The 17,362-nt window shown below is 31.9% G+C and overlaps 1 protein-coding gene across 1 annotated transcript in view; it reads left to right on the forward strand.

Annotated features, from left to right (window-relative positions):
* The window catches only part of wdp (Leucine rich repeat protein windpipe), a 42,244-nt gene that overhangs the window by 13,360 nt on the left and 11,522 nt on the right, over positions 1-17,362 (forward strand). The window contains exon 2 of the mRNA XM_077433352.1: positions 6,105-6,202. The gene's annotated coding sequence lies outside the window, so the exon portion shown is untranslated. The remainder of the gene's footprint in view (positions 1-6,104; positions 6,203-17,362) is intronic.

The following is a 17,362-nucleotide window of genomic DNA, read 5'->3' on the forward strand; positions in this document are numbered from 1 at the left end:
TGTATCATTTTAAAAGATTTCACATCTAACGATTTTCAAAAAAAGTAAGACAGTTTCATGTGTCAATTTCGGTTCCATGATAGTTATGCGCCTGCATTAAATGAAGTTCGATCGGCGATGCACAATTATAAACATCAAACAAACCCAAATTATATTGCGTTTTCTCGAACGCCCATTTTTGTGCGCACCGGTCTGATTACCGTAAGTTTCAAGGTAAATTATTTTATTGTTGATATATTATTACTATTTATATATGTAAGTATTTTTCTGAAATATTGTTAAAATGAGCGATTCTTGTGATGTTTGTTTATTTTGGCAAATAATGACTAGACAAATTTTATTCCACGATCTAAGAAAATTTCATTGAACAAAATTTAGTTGATAAAATTAAAAATTTAATTAACATTCGTTTACTTTATTTATGTACGTAGCAATAATAGATTTGTGATTATGCGAAAATCCGAACTCAAGATTTTGACTGATTCGAACTCTAGATGATCTAGATAAAATGTGTGTCTGTGTATTTTGGGGATTTTTTGAACACCGTTAGTCTTATTGAACCGAAATTTAATATCGGTTACTGAAATTCTTATCGATACAAAGTAATTTTTTTCAAATTTTTAAGTTGACCGAAAATGGTACTTCCCCTTATAGGTGCCCTCTTTTTTTTAAGTTTTTGAATTCAATTATCTCCAAAACCACTAACTGAATCGGACAGAAATTTTTTTTACATGTAATAGAAATTATGAATTTTATATCCCAATATTTTTACCTGAACCGGAAGTAGTATTTTTACTCTTGAGAATCAAGGTTTTTTATGTTTTTCTCAAAAACCTTTTGGTTTATTGAACTGAAATTTCATATCTGCAAGTTTATATATTATTAAGCATCCGTCATTAATACCAATTATAAATATTAGTAAGCATCCGTCAACTGGAAGTGGCAGCTTACTCTTGTTCGATTTTTATTCGACTATTTTTTTCTACCTTAAACATGTGTGCTCGTCACGAAAAAAGTCAAGTATAATTCTTGTAATAATGTGATGAAAAAAAATAAAAAATAAAATAAACCGGAAGTAGGATTGTTTCCTACTTCCGGAAGAAAGATCGAAAATGTTGTGGCCACTACTCTGTCCACACCCCTGAACATATCAAGCTGAATATTTATATTTGTATTCTTTATGTACTAACTTAGAGCTGATAAGGTTTTGGTCAGAATTCGTAAACCGGAAGTATTATTTTTTTTAAAACAATATTTCATTATTTTATTTTGACCTTTTAAATTATTTTTATTTTCTTGATATTTAATGTGTATAATACTGATAGTAATTTTAAGTAATTAAAAAAAAATTGAACAAAATCCGACAACCGGAAGTAGAACTTTTGTCTTGTGCAAGTTTCCATACATTTGCGCTCAATTTGTATCGAAAATGCTGTCATAGCTATTGGTATGTGTAAATGTGTCTGTACGATTCAATATCGAATTTTGTTTCGTAGCTAAAATGATAGGTTCTGTATAGACTCGTTTCTGTCTCTCGTGCATTTCCCAAATATAAAGGAAATGGCAGGTGACGTGTCATTATTGTTTAAACACCTTCGAGTGCTTCAAGAACAGTTTGAAAAGTGATTTCAGCAGTTTACTATTATCGAGCCAATGGTCTTTTTTATTATCAATCCTTTTACTTGCCAAATAATAAAGCCAAGAGCTAACAGAGTGTCTAACTATAAATTTGCTTTGAAAAAAAAAAAATAGGTGGTGCTTGCCATCCTATCGATATTTTAAAATGTGCTCTAGGGTAAAAAAGGTTAGGAAACCCTGCTCCAGAGTATTGTATTCGTTTTTTTAAATTTATTTTGCAAATATGTGATAAAGATATATGTTTTATGTATGTAGTACGTTATATTTTTGTAAATAAATAAAAAATGTACTTTAATATGTATGTATTATAGATATGTATCGTATATAAAATGTAATTGTAACGGATTGCCCAAAATTGTACAAAATATATGTATGTATCAGTGGCGTATATTGGGTGTGTGCTAGGTGTGCGGCGCACACCCGTGAAAACCAAAGACCACATAAAGTAGTATTTTAATACAAAATAATGTGTTGTTGTATAAACAGGCATTGATGTGTATGGTGTATTTACCGCGTGCGCTAAATGTATGGTGTGGTGTATGGTGTGGTGTGCAGTCTGCAGCGTGTTGTGTGATGTGTGTATGTAGTTTGTGCGCCGCGACGAGAGAATACCTATGCCGTGCAGCAAATTGGTGGGTTTGGTTGGAGTGTGCAGGCGGATATTCGCTTGTATAGGTTTGTTCGCGATATTAAGACGTACGGTGTGCTACGACTTCAGAGCACCGCGCACCACTCGGCAATTGACCGAATGCGATGCGACACGTGGTCTCGTACTTTTTCGCACATTCGTATTTTTATGGTCATTCGTATCTCAGTCATACCTCTAATAACTAATAATGGCTAACAGTGTTCAAGAAATTTTAACTATTCCGTTTTCAAATAGAAGTTTTGAGATAAAATTAAAAATAATTAAAGATGGGAAACCGTGTCTGTCTCTTCCAAATTTATCCAGTTTGCATAAAGAAAAAACAAAAGTTTACACTAGACATTTTTGCGTTTCAAATTATAAAAAATTCGAATGGATTACAGGCTGTGAAATTCGATCCAAACTTTTCTGCTGGCCATGTTTATTGTTCTCCAAAGATATTAATGTGTGGAACAAAGAAGGATTTGCTGATCTCAACCATTTGACAGCAGCACTGAAGAAACACGAAGGATCGCAGGCACACGTTCAATCATTTCTTTCCATACAAATGTTTGGCAAACAACGAATCGACGTATTAATTGACAGTCAACGTAAAGCCGAAATAAGTCGACATAATGAACAAGTAAATAAAAATAGAGATGTTTTAAAACGAATTATTAACGCAATAATCTATCTAGGAAAACAAGAACTGTCCCTGCGAGGTCACGACGAGTCATGTAATTCCGTAAACAAAGGCAATTACATTGAATATCTAAATGCTCTTCGAGAATATGATTCTGTTTTAGATACTCATTTAAATACTGCTACTACCTTTCGTGGTACTTCTCCAAGTATACAAAATGACATAATCGAAGCAATCGCTCATGTTATTAAAGTTCATATAAAAAATGAAGTAGAGTCAGCAAGTTTTGTTGCTATTATTCTCGATGAAACTTCAGATATAATGACAAAATCACAGCTCTCAACAGTTTTACGTTTTGTATGTAAAGGCAATGTACATGAACGGTTTATTAGTTTTACAGACGTTAGTGCTGATAAAACATCTAATGGTCTATTCCGTCACGTGGTGAACATAGTTGAAGAATTTAAAATTCAAGACAAATTGGTTGGACAGACTTATGATGGAGCAAGTGTAATGAGTGGACACGTAAATGGTTTGCAATCCAAAGTCCTCAATGCTTATCCTTTTGCTCTTTTTACACACTGTTATGCTCATGTATTGAATTTAGTATTGCAGCAAGGTCTTTCTGATATTAAAGAAAGTAAATCATTTTTTCAAACTTTAAATGGATTGTCTACATACTTTTCAAAATCTTCCAAAAGAGTATTCACCCACAAGGTGGAATTTTACATCTCGTTTAAGTAGCACAGTACAACAATACAGAAGTCAATTTACAGATTTTTTTCGACATGTTATAGAAAATTGTGAATTATGGGACACAGATACTGTTATAAAAGCACGAGGGTTTTTAGGCTTTTTAGAGGATTTTCAAACAATTAAACTTCTTCAATTTTTTTCAAAACTGTTTGGAATAACTGATGTTTTGTATAACATTCTTCAATCTAAATCTTCGGACGTTTTATATTGTTGTAAAAAAATTAATGATGTTTTGCAGCAACTGAAATACGAAAGGGATAATAATTTTGAAATGTTATGGAATAATTATTTAAATGAAAAAAATGATGATCATGATCGTAGGCCACAAAGATTAAAAAATTATTCAGAAGTAGAAGATAAAACTTCATTTCGTCAATTACATATATTTCAAAATAGTTGATAGCATAATCGCACAAGTCGAATGTAGATATTCTTCACTTTCCAAATTAGAATATTTTCACCTTCTTTGTAATGATAAATATGACGAATATAAAGAAAATTTTCCAAATGTTTTAATTAATAAATTAAAAGATTTTTATGGATCACTGTTTGATTATATTCGATTGAAAAACGAACTCATTGTGCTATATTCCAGCTCTGAATTTTCAGAGAAACCTGTTCATGAATTAATACAATTCATGACAAAAAATAACCTCGAATCTGGTTTTAAAGAGGTGTTTAAGCTGGGAGAATTAATATTAACGATACCAAGCAGTACAGCTTCAGCAGAACGTTCTTTTTCGGCGCTGAAAAGAATAAAAACTTGCTATAGAGGTACGCAAGGTCAAGATAGATTATGTGGCCTTAGCTTAATTTCAATAGAAAAAAAGTTATTGGTGGAATTAAAACAGAAAGACACATTCTATGCAGACGTGATTGAAAAGTTTATGTCTCAGAAACGTCGCATTGAACTTATGTATAAATAACTAATAAATTAAACATTTTTGTAATGCAAAACGAGTATTTTTTTTTAATTGCTAATTTTATACCCTATGCCCTACGGCATACACAGCACACCCGGTATTAACACCCACCGTCCGCCACTGGTATGTATGTACATATGTATGTAAAGCCTTTTTGTTGCATTGCAATCCAGGCGTCGAAGATAGAACATTGCACTTTCAATCTAAATTTACTCGATCTTCGATTCCAGTTCTTTAGTAACTTGTGTGGGTGTCCCCAGTGGGCAGTTGCAAATTATGACTGCAGTGTTTCTCCTATTTTCATTTTGTGAATTCATTCAAAACTTTGGCAATGGTGAATTAGTGGTAAATGGCATTTCGATCATTTTACATATATTTTAATATATTATTTAATCATTATCCGATTGGGACATTGCACTTAATTATTTATTGTGTATGACACTGAATAAATACATGCGCGTTATTAAAAAACTGTTCGTGTAAAGAGATGTCCGTGATGGTGCTGATAAACCGGTTAGCAATTGATCATTTGCCTGGTCGAAGGTAGACGGACAGACGATTGTTGTTTTTTGTAGGCAATCGTTCTGATCGCGTATCGGTTTCCATTCTTAATACAGTTCGCCAACATGCGACGTTATCCAAGAAACACATAATATGTATATAATTTAAACTTAAAAAGACTACTTACTAAGTATTTTTTGAAATTGAGAAGCCTCGTACATATATGCGTAGGACGAATGAGGTCTCAAAATTCACGGTTGTGCAAATTTTTGCAAGACTTGTATCCTTTCATAAGTATTAATAAACCAGATGACATTGGATATACAAATAAGGCGAACGATAAATAGCCGAAAATTTATTTTTGTCTTTGTATCGAAGGGTAAAGATTCTTTCGATATTATCCACAATGATTCTTTGCGGCCTAAATTTGCAATATCCAGATTGTTTCAACACGATAAAATGGATAGCGGAATATGGAACTGGATCAGTTTAATGAAACCATAAAGTTCTTATTTTGTATGTATTCATTCGATTCACGGTAAATTCAGTCCTCGTTGAATAATCGAAAATTATTTGTTTATTATTTATGAAAACAAATTAATTTTTAATATTTTTAAATAGGATATTCTATAATAGATAAACCATCCATTCTAAGACGTACTAATAAATTTATTATCATATTACCACGACACTTACCGTTAGCTTGTTAAAAGTAAATATATGTATAAACTCGAGGAGCTTCATATGTACTGGCACGGCTCCTTTTGAGGATATGGCATTCATTGGCTTTTACAGAAGTTCTTGAATGTATACAATTTTCCGTTGACTTTGGGTGATAGCGGTAAATAGCTACGATTTTCTTTAGGACAATATGTCGCTTTTAATTGAATTGAGTTATTTTAATTGCTCGGTTAATGGTTTTTGGATTTTAAATTCTGGATTTCAAGACAAAGTTGTGTCACTTTTTTTTATTATTATAGGTGAAAATGTGTTTTTATTTATTTTGTTTTTTTTTCAGGGAAGGTCATCATTGTTAATTACACATGGTGCTCGTTCCACATGTAACTTTCGTCAACGTAGTCCGCGTAGACTTCAGCCAACATTTGTGACACTGCGGTGAGTAACGATGGTGTTTATGAATTTTAACCAAAGTGCAAAATTCGCATTAATTAATCTACATATGTACCAGTGGCGGCTCGTCCTAATGGGCTGCCGGGCTGCAGCCCCTCCTATAAAATTCTAAAATATATGTTTAATAATACATTTAATATTTTATTTATTAATGATATTTTTTTTATTATTTGGATGGACGAACTATTGGGGCCTTCGACAGAGTAAATATTACTTACAATATCACCCATATCCAAAAGGGTGATATTGTAAGTAATGTTGACCGTTTCGAAGACCCCACTAACTTGTATGGTGACAGATGAATTAAAATGTTGCTGTACTGGCTGTAAAGTGTTACAGCATCGCGCTGAACGCCACACAACCCGGAGTTTCGGAACGAGAAAGAGAAAGAGCTATTTGCAACTGGCAGATAGCTCTTTCTCTTTCACTCAATCTTCCGTTTTGGGCTGGACAGTCGGCAGCCTTCGCCTGTTATGGTCCGTACGCACCAAACCAACGACGATTTTGGGCCAACTTTTAAAACCAGTAGCGTTCGAAATATCGAAATAAAAATTAAATAAAAAAATTGAAATTAAATATCAAAATTAAGCTAACGAGCGAGATTGAGCTAAAATTAGATCATCGTTGATGTTTTGAATTACAACAATGTTTTGAATTACGACAAAACGCATTACAACCAGAGAAATATTATAATTACGAGCGAAAAAAACCTTGTTATTGTTTCTTATAAGTCGTCACGATACACTACTGTGTTTCCCCCTTCGGAAATATTTAACCAACGAAGATTTTGGGCCAACTTTTAAAACCAGTAGCGTACAAAATATCGAAATAAAAATGAAATAAAAAAAATTTAAATTAAATATCAAAATTAAGCTAACGAGCGAGATTGAGCTAAAATTAGATCATCGTTGATGTTTTGAATTACAACAATGTTTTGAATTACGACGATATTTTTTTTATTTTTTATTTATTTATTTAACATATTAGCCACAGTGACATTACAGAGATCTCCAACGCGTCGCTGTGGCCGGTCATTCAGTAATAATAACATGATAACAGTAATAATAACTTGTAATAATAACAATATTAACACAACATCATTAAAATCATAAAATCATAAAAAAAAGAAAAAACATAGATAAAGTAATAACAATCATTAATATTTATAATAGGCAAAATCAACCACTGGCATTCCTCAACAACCACTCAACCAGATTAGTATATTTTATATTGAAGAGGTCAATTTCACCAGAAATCCTGTTAAGCAGATATATCGCTCTAGATATAGGAGCCGTTGACAACATATTTGTGCGAGCCACAGGAGGAACAAACAAATCACGATTTCTCAAGTCCCTGAATTTACAAGGTGCATTAAACCTAAATTCCTTTAGAACCTGACGATTGTGTATTATCCCATTCAACAGCTTAAAAAAGTGTCTTCCCAGTAACATATTCCGACGAGACTCCAATGAGTTGAAACCTAACGCCCCTAATAGGAATGCACTAGGATATAGCCAAGGATAATAACCACACTGTTTCAAATAAAGATATCTGAGAAACCGTTTTTGGATTCTCTCAATCTTCAATGAATGAGTTATATGGGTAGGATTCCATATAATAGAAGAAAATTCTAGAATACTACGTACTAAAGATTCATAAAGAATTTTAAGCACCAACGTACTCTGGAAAGGTTTGCTAACTCTTAGTAAGAATCCCAGCATTTTTGTTGCACGCAAACAAATATTGTCTATGTGTCGTTTAAATTGAAAATTATTCGAGAACAAGACCCCCAAATCACAATATTCATCTACATATTCATCGGCGAATAAAAGATAGTCTGAATACTTAATTATTTTTGAGATGTCATTAATGTAAATTAAAAAGAATCATGCACAGAGTCGTCAAGCCAGGTTTCCGTTAGTACCAGGATGTCAGCACATTGAATAGCCGAGTTAGAACCTAATTCATCCAGTTTAGATTTAAGGCCTCGTACATTTTGATAGAAAATGCTTATATTATGCATTACAACCAGAGAAATATTATAATTACGAGCGAAAAAAACCTTGTTATTGTTTCTTATAAGTCGTCACGATACACCAATGTGTTTCGCCGTCGATGAAATATTTAACAAAAAAAATGTCGGTGATTTGTCAAAGGGTTTTTTTTTCTTTCGTCGAAATAAAATTAATAATCACACATTATCCGATAAATTTTGCCTCTGAGATGGATTTAATTATTTGATTTATTTCGACGAGAGAAACAATTGAAGACATTATCCGATAAAATTTACCTCTGAAATGATTTAATTAATTGATTTATTTCGACGAGAGAAACAATTGAAGACAAAAAAATTTCCTTTGATAAAACCGACAACGTCTCGGGTTGAAGCCATCAACTCGGTCACCCATACTTACACATGATATATGCTCAGTAGCTGCGCATTACGGGGAAGTAAAAATAATAATTCTTTGATTTTTTTTTCGATCTTAGGCGTATCTACGTAAGTCAAAACATCTTCGACAAACAAAAGTCGAGGATTATCTGTATGTGATTGTTGATGATCTAATTTTAGGTCAATCTCAAAAATTTATTTAAATTGGGCATGTTCTGTTTTAACTTTCAATATTTTATTTTAATTTTAATATATTGATTATAATTTTATTTTGATATTTGAATTTAATTTTAATATAATAATAATATTTTTAATTTTGATATTTAATTTCAATTTTTAAATTTAATTTTTATTTCGATATTTTGTACGCTACTGGTTTAATCCTGCTGGTTAAATCGTTGGACCAAATTCGTCGTTGGTTTGGTCCGTACGCAGCATTAAACGACGTTCATCTGTCAGTTGGTTTAAGATTTCGCGCGCTTGATCTTACATTTGATTAGTTGAATCGCACGATCACAGCTTTATTCGTTTTCGTTACTCTTAATTGGTTGTATACGAGCCCTCATCAAATCTTCGGTGAGTCGTTTTCATTTTGATAACAGCAAACTTTTTTCAAATCTGTTTAACTTTTTCTCGTAATTTTTATTTAAATATGTTAAGATTTTTTTTCTTTTAAAAATGGAAGAACAAAAGAATTCAGTAAAATATTTACAAAATTTGCACTTTTCGCGACTAGAACTTACCGAAAAAGTCGCTATAAAAGCATTAGGCCGCCTCACGCCCAATTTAATTATTTCACAGCCTGCAACTAGTAGATCTTTTAGTTACTCGCGAAAATTTAACCCAGACATTTATAAAAAATACAATTGGTTAACGGGATGTACAGAAAAAAACGCGTTATTTTGTTATCCGTGTCTTTTGTTTGGAGGCGAGTCGCCAGGCGAAGCATCTTGGACGAAAACAGGAGTTATTGACTTAAAAAATTTAAACGATAAAATTAAAAAACACGAGGGAAGTGTCGAACACTTAAAAAATGTGTGTAATCTCACGATTTTGGGATCGGCTAACATAAAAACCCATTTAAGCGAAGCTTATCGGCGGGAAATAGATAAGCATAACGAAAACGTCAAAAAAAATCGGGATGTTTTATCTAAAATTATTGATTGCGTTAAATTTTGCGGTAAATTTGAAATGCCAATGAGGGGACACGATGAAACAGATAATTCAAAAAATCCAGGAGTTTTTCGGGGGCTTCTAGAATATTCACAAAATTTCGACGATTCTTTAAAAAAACATTTTCAAACTTCTTCGGTTTTTAAAGGGACATCAAAAACTATTCAAAATGAACTTTTAGATTGTATTTTGAACGTGTGTAGGGAACAATTATATAGTGCTGAAATAAAAAAAGCAACTTATCTAGCTGTTATGGCAGATGAAACAACCGATGTATCGATGCATTGTCAACAGGTTATTGTTTTTCGTTACGAATTAGGGGGTAAAGTTTTTGAAAGGTTTTGGGGTTTTTTTAATCCGGAAAATAAGAGCGCAGAAGGTTTAGCAGCATGCATTACTGAACAATTAAAACGTTTTAAACGATGACAATGAAAAACTTATTGCTCAAACTTACGACGGTGCCGCTGTAATGAGCGGAGAGAGGGGAGGTGTACAGAAAATTTTGAAACAAACTTATAAAAATGCACACTTCAAAAAATCAACTTAATTTAGTTGTTGAGAAAGCCGCGTCGCGAAACCAGCAAGCACGAATTTTTTTTAGCAATCTTACTGGAGTACCAGCATATTTTTCGAAATCTTCATCGCGTTTGGACGCACTTGAAAAAGTTTCAAAAATTATTCCTCGAGGTTCGAATACTCGATGGAATTTTAACATTAAAGTCGTAAATACGGTATTTGAAAATAAGGATACCCTAATTAAATGTTTTCAAACGCTTCAAAACGATCAAAATCCAGCTACTATTCTGGGAGCTTCGGGACTTCTTGGTATATTCGAAAATGAAAACTTTAACTTTTGGTTGAATTTTTTTCACGAAATCATGCATCATGTCGATATTTTATATTCTAAATTGCAACTCAGGGATGCCAATGCTTTAACTGTTCATGAAGGGGTAGACACTTTCATTCAAATTTTACGGGAAAAACGGGATAAATTGCCCTCAATTGATGACATTAATAATTTAAATTATTTTCCTCCTCAAAAAAGGATAAAATATTGCACAAGGAACAATATAATCGCAGCAATAGAAGTGTGTGATTATATCGCTTGTCAAATTAAAGAGCGGTTTAAGTTCACAAATCATTTGTCTGCTGCAAAATTATTTTTCCCTTGTATATACACTAATATTTCATTTTCAGATAATATTCTGTCAACCGAAGTCGACGAAACCGTTAAAGCATACCTAATGCTGGATAAACAACGTCTAAAAACGGAATTACGGGCATTGTATGAACTTCATCAATTTAAAAATATTAACAGTGTTTATAAAATCTATAATTTGTTTCGTGATACGGGTGTTGAAAATTCGCTGATAGAGGTTTTTTCCGTCTTAAAAATAATTGTCACAACTCCTATGACCACAGCAGAACCGGAAAGATGTTTTTCAGCTCTTAAGAGAATTAAATCGTTTTTGAGAAATTCAATGGGGCAGGATAGATTAACCGCATTGGCTATAGAAGAAGAAATGATTGGGGAAATACCGGACTTTAATAAAAAAGTCATTGATAAATTTGTAGCACTTAAAAACCGAAGAATGGAATTTAATTTTAAATAGAAGCTTTTTTTTCAATTTTTCACCACCCCTTTAATGGGTGGTGAATTTTGCTAGTTTTGTTTCATTAATACTTAAATCCACATGTAAGTGGTCGTACGCCAAAAATTGTGCTTATTTTGTCCTGTTATGACATGATATAACAATTATGGTGACATTTTTTAGACATTTTTTCAGTGCAGCCCCGCCACTAAAAATTATCACGAGCCGCCACTGATATGTACCTACATATGTGTGGGTTAAACGGGTTCAATACCCTTTAAATTATTTACGTGGTTTTATTTTTAGTGGAATGAATGTATAATTTATAACCATTTTTCGAATACAAAAACTGAACTCGATCACAATAAAATAAATTTGCATCGTCTCTCCATCGGTGTCGACGAGCTCAGATTTAGTCATTCCGTGCAAAAGTCATGCGATACGCGACTAAAATTGGTCATTGATGTAGTGAATCAGTACAAAAATTTGCACTGCATTGCAAAATTAAATAAATTGCGTCTATTTATTTGCAGTTTTTTCATGCTTATAATGTGAAATAAGATATGAACTATCACATAATAATATATGCATGTGTACGTAAAAGGTAAAATTGCGAACGCCATACGGTCATACGTCGTATATTATTTATATGGGCGTTAGGGATTGCACTATTCTCCCCATCGTCTGGAATAAAACTATTATTATTATTATTATTATTATTATATGTATATATGTATAGGGTGAAAAAGTCGAAAATATTCGTTTATCATGCATACATATGAAAAACGGTTAGTATATATATATATAAATATATATATATATATATATCAGTGGCGTGCGGTAAAACTCTCTCTCCCCCCGTCGTACATCCTCACTTAATTTGCGCGAGCAGGATACAACAGGAACAAGAGGAACAGGCTTTTCCTCCCGTATCCTGCGCGCGCACATTAAACAAGGCTGTGTGACAGAGAGATAATTTCACCGCATGCCACTCATATATATATATGTACATAGTGCCGTTTACCATGCACCCATTTTTTTGATCTTTCGCCTTAAGATCTTTCGATTTTCGATCTTTGCCTTTCGATATTTGCTTTTTCGACCTTTTCCCTTTGGGCCCCGTGAGGTCGACCCATATGTATAACATATGTACATAGGAATATGTATTACATATATACATACATACATACATACACATGTATTTATCAATGGCAATATCATACATACATAGTCATGCAGGGCTGTCTCTTCTTTCAAGCGTTGTGTATTACATATATTTTAAAATATTTGTATAATGCATTTTAAAAATAATATTTAATTCTCTTTCTTTTCAATTATATGCTAATTAAATTTTATCAATTCAGCCATCATGTGTGAAAGTGGCGGAAGTCCAATTTTCAGTTTCAAAAACACCATTTCTTTTTGACTTTATTCACAAATTCTTATCACTTATTTTAATTCGATATGTCCAGAGTCTCGGAAAAGCAGCATAAACGTATTACAGGCCACCAGTATTTTTTAATATTCTATAACGCAAATCATTATATTTAACATTTTGTTAGATATTTCTCGAAATGAAGAAAAGTGGACTTCAGATAGTAATAGAAGAGGTCAGCTACACTTACCTCAATCCAAATTCTTACGGTTTTCAAAATTCAAAAATGCAAAAACAACAAAAAATTTTAAAAATATTTCAACATCTTTGAGTAGGAAATTTTTTTGCAAAATTTCTTGAAAATCCGTAAGTCGTCAGGAGAGAAACACTTTTCGTCAATTTAACGTGATTTTATCGAAGTTTTTGATATCTCTAGATACGTCTTAACGTATGTATATCACGGTATAAATACACACTAGCGTAACAGAAAATAAAAAATGGATAAAGTAATAAAGATAGCACCGTTAAATATTGTGTTACTCACGTATAGTTACGAGATTTCGGGATTTATTTTTTAAAAAAGTCAAAAATCCTGATTATCTTGAAAACTGCAAGACTTTGGACTAATGTAAGTGGGAGTAGATGACCTATTTTATTACCTTCTTAAAGATTTGAATCGATCTGAAGTGCATTCTGTATATACCCCTTATTTAATTAGCGATTATTTCACGCTATCACTGATATGTATTTACGTATAGTTTAATCTGTTAAATCATGTAGAAGTGAGTAAAATATCACATATCTGATAGTATCACATATCTGATAGTAGTTATAGTACATACAGGGCCAACGAGAGGGGGGGGGGGGGGCAGCCGGGGGCAAAGTTCCAGGGCTCGCACTATTCGAGGGGCCCCGTTTCGAAAATTGTACATGTTATATTATACTTTCATATTCAATTATTTAAAAAAATAACAAAAGTTCTGATAGAACTTTGTTGTAGACCGAGCTTCGATGATCGAACTTTGTTGTAGATAGATCATATTAAAAATATATCTGTAAAATCTTTCTTTTTTAGTTTGTCATAGGGGCCGGATTTATTTTCCCAGGGCCCGGGATTCCTCTTGGCGGCCCTAAGTACATATGTATGGATGTATCTACATATATTTTTATTATTTAAAAGACGGAAAAAGAAATAAATACTTCGAAAATGGAAACATATTTTCATTCTTTCTTTTACAGATTTCCATTGATTTTTTTTCAGATTTTACAGATTTCCATTTTATAGAAAATTTAAATATTTAAAAAAAATCTTCACAGTACATACGTAAACACATCATATGTAGATATATCTTTTCGTTTTAACAAATTTTAGAGATATTTCTAAATTCCTACTTCCACCGGCGTCGTATGTATTCGAAAATATATATCATGTTTTCTGGGCTAGTGTGTATATTAATTAATTAACAGTTTTTATTGGTATAAATCACTTGAAATTATGAATAAAAAAATTTTTTTTTCCAAATATTTTACATAATTTTTCAATTGCAATCGTTCTTAGTGTCAATAAAACTGTTTGAGGAAAATGTTTATTTAATTATGGAGAATTGCCAACTGGTTGTCCATGACTTTTTGCCTTAACTAGAAACAATACATGCTAATTTAAAATTAAAAAAGCGACTAGCAAAATTAGATATGCAAGTGGAAGGCAGATGAGACGAAATATGCAGTAAAAATATATTTACATATAAAATAAAATTTTGAGGCAAAGTTCTACAAATTTTAATAAAAATCATACATATGTATGTATAATTTAACACTATCCTACCTTTTGTAGTTTTTTAAAATAAAAAATGTTTTTAATATTTATAGTCTCAAAAATAAATACATACATTACATCCGATGTTTTAAAAGGCAAATTTTTTTGTTGTAAAATAAGGTACTGGAATTTTCAATTGATTTTATTCGTCTGTCTTCTATTCACCATAATTATTCGAATATCAATGAGACGATTCACAAATAGCAGACATTTATTTATTATTTTTATAGCTGTTTAGTTTTATAACTACAAATTATTTATAGGTTGATAGAATATTTCGAAAACTTCGTGTTTTTATTTAATTATAAATATGCTATCGTAATACAAATTCAATATGTACATACAAACTCGTATGTACAGCGAATAAACTAAACCAATCAAGGAGTCCGTTAGTGACCTTTAAGTTAATCGTTAAACTCTTATATCTAATTTGCAAAATAGCAACGATAATCGCAGTTAGCGATTGAAGGGTTAAATGTCGATTTCATGTGATCGCTTGCATCTCTTGCCCTCACAATTCGATTTGTTACGCATCGATGATAACAATGGACACACCTTTTCCATTCCGAGTTCACTTATGTACATAACATATACATATGTACGATTTGATATATTACACAATAAAATATATACACATATTGGTTTAATATTAATCGATAACATTGAATATTAATCGATAATTCTGCTGTTATTAATTAAATCTACTGATTTTACCGGGTTGTGTATCTTATTTTCTGTCACACGGCTGCCAAATTGATTCATACGAACAAAACGGATCTTTGTGTTTATTATATCAACGGAATCAAATTGTACTTTGCCATTATGGTAATAACTAGAACGAATTGATAGCGCGCGTGTCGTCGCGAAGTATGAGCCATTTCTACGTGACTATTAATATTAGTGAACAGCTTAAGATCTACATAATAAAGGCCAGGTGCATTTTATTTCTTTGCAACGCGCTTTGAATAGTGTGGATGTCGGCAAAACTATGTCATATACATACATACATACATGTGTACAAAGTTTCGTCTGATGAAAAGCATCTGTTGATCTTTGCTCTGAGACAACTGGATGTAATTCAATAGCAACAATTACCGGTTTCACGAAGATTCTATAGATTTTTCTTTTGTCATACAGGTCGATAGGTACATATGTATGAGTGTGAATGGTCTGCGTAAAAATGCGAGCTTGAAATTACCGAAGCGCGCCATAGCATCGAATATCAATTTATACCACGGTCTGTTAATCGCAAGCATTGATTTCCTCCGGTTGCATAATACTGCATGTAACTAAATTTGTGTTCAGATACGATGAGAGTCGAGTGTTAATTGTTTAAATCGAAAGTATTTCTTTCATATTTATCGTAACGTTATCTATAATTCTTATTTATTATTACAGTCAAGCTATAGTGACATTACAGATATACTCCAGGGCGTCACTATAGATAGCTATACATGAAAAAATAAAAGATACAAAAATAAAAATTAAATATCAAAATGTAATAAAATGTAAGTATGAAAATAAAGCATGAAAATAATGTAAAGGAAAAAACAAAAGTAATAGAAAAAATAAAATGAAATCAAATGAGAGACATATATGTACATATATGTATCTGTATCTAGTTTCTCGATGTACATATGTACATATATTCGCTTTTTGATGCATACGTACGATTATGGGCATACAAATAAAAGTTTAACTGTTGGATCCGGCTACTGACGTAGGATTGAAGATGGTTTTCAATAACATGATATCACTAGTTTCTTTTTGGATACATGTCAAAGCAGAATGACCAGAATTATCTGAAATTGCCTTGAAAGTTCTCTTCTCATTTTCTATAACTTACCTCTTCCAAAGTGATTTTTTGGTTCCACGACGAAACGCCAAACGATACAACGTCCCCGACAAAATGAAAACGCGACATAATATGACATTCACATGTTCAAAAACGATTTTTTTAACGAAAAAATCACGTGTACTTCTAATAATAAAATTTAAAGGTAGTTTACTCGTCTTCTTATTTACGTATCAATAACGTTGATCTTTACAATCATTATGTTACTTTTAATACCTTATGTATGTATATATTAACAAAAAACCGAGTTTTGGATGATGAATCGAAAGTGCATTGAACATACTCTTATTATAACTTATTATAATTACATAACATATTATGTAATTCTATTGATTGTGGGGAGCATTTACAATTGACACTAAAAAATAATTATAATGTACTCAAAAGAAGAAGGAGAACCACGCCCACTAAAGGTTAACAAATAAATAAGAAAAAATCATTGTTTTCTTATTAGTACAAATAATTCAAAAGTTCTTATGATAGAGTTTGTTATTTACGATTAAATTTCGATGACACTGACTTATCTAATATGCATTTATTAATATGTCAAAGGACATGTATGTTTACACGTATCTTCGTCATCACAGGTTTTATTGAATTCTTGTTTTTTTCGTTAAAAAAATCATTCTTCAACAGGTGATTGTCATATTATGTCGTGTTATCATTTTTTCCGTAGACCTTATGTAGCGTTGTCGTTTTGTCCGTAGACATTATGTCGCGTTATCATTTTTTCGTGGACCTTGTATCTTTTGGCCTTTCGTTGTGTATTCGCCAATGGTCCGTCAACCGAACGACAATTTTTCTGGATTTTGCAATTTTAAATAAAAACTTTTCTGCGTTTATCTATTCTAAACATTGAGATTCGGTACTGTGTCACGCACTTAATTTTTTGTCACCAATCGAGTTCATTCTAATTGTATTCTAAAAAGAATGTTGATATAT

Source organism: Arctopsyche grandis, chromosome 1 (genome assembly GCF_051622035.1).
Source record: "Arctopsyche grandis isolate Sample6627 chromosome 1, ASM5162203v2, whole genome shotgun sequence".
In the NCBI taxonomy this organism is placed as follows: domain Eukaryota; kingdom Metazoa; phylum Arthropoda; class Insecta; order Trichoptera; family Hydropsychidae; genus Arctopsyche; species Arctopsyche grandis.